Below are 2741 nucleotides of genomic sequence, written 5' to 3'. Positions count from 1 at the left end.
AGCCCCGGCTCCGCCTCGCGCGCAGCGCCATCGAGGGGGCGGATCTGCCCGGTTCTCCCAGGACCTGGTGCATCCTCCCGCCGGCCAATCCCACCACGCGCTGCGGGAGCTTGAGAATAAAAAGGGGTGTACACCGTAGTCTTTAGATCACAAACCATTCTGAGGATAACTAGTTAGGCTCCGGGGCTCTTCTCAGATTCCATGCCCCCCAGGGACGTCACCGGAATCTGGAAAAGAGATCATATCCCCGTGCTTTACAGAGCAGGAAAATGACGCTTTGGACTCACAGGAATGTGCAACCTTTTGGCTTCTCTGGGCTACACTAAATGAAGGGTGACTCCAGGCCACATCATAGAATCCAGAAGTCTACAGTTACATGTTTATTTTGCGTGACATTACCAGGCGACATTGTCATTTATAGAGCTCATGCTTGAGAACCCTGAAATCGAGTACACCCCCCCCCAAAAAAAAAAAAAAAAAAAAAAAAAAAAAAACTTTAGCCTCATAGTACTTTAAGTAAGTTTACAGTTTGTGTTGGGTTGATTTCATAGCCATCCTGGCGCAAGGGTTAGACACACCCTCAAGAAAATCTAAAGTCCTGACAGGTTATATAGCCTGCTCAGCCATGCATTGTACCAAATTAAAAACCAAATGATATTATGCTAGTCATAATATTTCAAATGTAATCATAATAATCAAATTAAGCTAAAATTGATAGAAAAATAATGGTGGGTTCTTCATAGGCACACCAGACAACAGCCTACATGCTACCAGCTCTCTCTGAGAAGCTACATGAAAATCGCCCGATCCGTCCCAAGTAAAGCAGAAGTTCTCAGCCTGTGGGTCGCGACCCCCATGTGGCGTTGCATATTTGATATTTACAGTTCGTAACAGTAGCGGAATTACAGCTATGAAGCAACAAGGAAATAACTTTATGGTTGTGGGTCACCACGACATGAGGAACTGTATTAAAGGGTGGCAAGGTTGAGAAGCGCTGCTCTAAAAGGAGCAAAACTGACTCGGTCCTGAGGAACTGGGCTTTAAACAGGTCTAGGACCATGTTGACGCCACATGTCTGTGTCACCACTGTGACAGAATTTAGAGCCTGTAGTCCGAGCCTCCTGAATCATGCTGACGCCTCTGACGCCTCTGAAGAGCACTGGGAGGTGCTGAGACTACTATACCCTGGCAGAAGAAACACTGAAATCTCTCAGTAAAAGACTGGTCTCCCTTCCATCCCATGGGGTTCAAACAGATGCAAGTTAACAATTTTAAATTTTCTTCATTTACTTGTGTATTTACTTACTGTTTAGTGCTAAGGACGGGAATCAGGGCCTATCCTACCTGGTACAAACAGCCACTAAACTACACACGGTTATCACCACTCCCAGCCCTTCCACACAGGCACACCTTGAGTTCACAGTCTTTTTTAAACCATTATACCAGTTAGTTTTTGTCAACTTGACATAGACTAGAGTCATCTGGAAAGAGGGAACCTCAATTGAGGTACCATCTCCATCAGACCAGCCCATGGACTGATTTTCTTGATTAATACTTGATATGGGAAAGCCACCACACATTATTAGATGGTGCAACTCCCAGAGCAGGTGGTCCTGGGTTATATAAGAAAGTTAAGCAAGCAAGACAGCAAACAGTGTTCCTTCACGTTCTCTGCTTGAGTTCCTGCCTTGGCTTCCCTCAATGATGAACCAAAACATGGATCATGTAAGGTTAAATACAATCTCTCCCCACCTGATTGCTTCTGGTCGTGGGGTTGATCACAACAGAGAACAGACTAGAGCAATCACCAAGCACAGGAGGTTGCTCATGAATGAAGGCAGAAGTAATACCCCGAAGAGATGGATTTTAAAGTGGGATTTAACACACTTTGAACAGCTAGAGATCCATGAAGCAGGCTTTCGTTGCACCAAAGGAAGATAGTGTCCTGATTAGTTGTTTGCTAACTTGACAAAAACTAACGTCATCCAAGAAGAGGGAACCTCAGCAGAGACAGTGCTCCTATCAGATGGGCCTGGATGCTATTTTCTTTCTGAATAATTTATACAGGAGGATCCAGCTCACTGAGGGTGGTGCCAACTGTAGGCCTATGGTCCTGTTTTATATCAGAAAGCAGGCTGAGCAAGCCATTAACCAGCACTCCTCTATGGCCTATGCTTCAGTCCCTGTTGTCGGTGTCTGCCTTGACTTCCCTTTATGATGGCTTACAACTGTTATGCTTAAATAACCCTTTCCTCCACAAGTGATTTTATCACAGCAATGGGAAGATGGATAGCAGGCCAAGACAGAAAGTGGTACCCAGAGTGGGATTTTGCTGGGACAGACCTAATCATGATGTTTTCAGGAGGAACAGTAAGGATGGCAGGGGGAAACAAAAACGAGACACTCTAAGGATTAGAGAAACAATTCTGGTCCTTTGCACTGGGTTGGAAATAGTGCTGGTTTCCATTACCAGGCTAGAAAAACTTACACAGGACATTGTTCAATGATAACTTGGTCAAGGAAGAAATAAAGAAAGAAATCAATACTTTTTTAGAGTTTAATGAAAATGAAGCCACAACATACTCAAACTTATGGGACACAATGAAAGCAGTCCTAAGAGGAAAACTCATAGCCCTGAGTGCCTCCAAAGAGAAACTGAACAGAGAATACACCAGCAGCTTGACAGCACACCTGAAAGCTCTAGAACAAAAGGAAGCAAATTCACCCAAGAGGCATAGACA

Source organism: Mus pahari, chromosome 12, assembly GCF_900095145.1.
Source record: "Mus pahari chromosome 12, PAHARI_EIJ_v1.1, whole genome shotgun sequence".
NCBI lineage: Eukaryota > Metazoa > Chordata > Mammalia > Rodentia > Muridae > Mus > Mus pahari.
The sequence above is the reverse complement of the archived record's forward strand: the minus strand, read 5'-3'. Positions refer to the sequence as shown.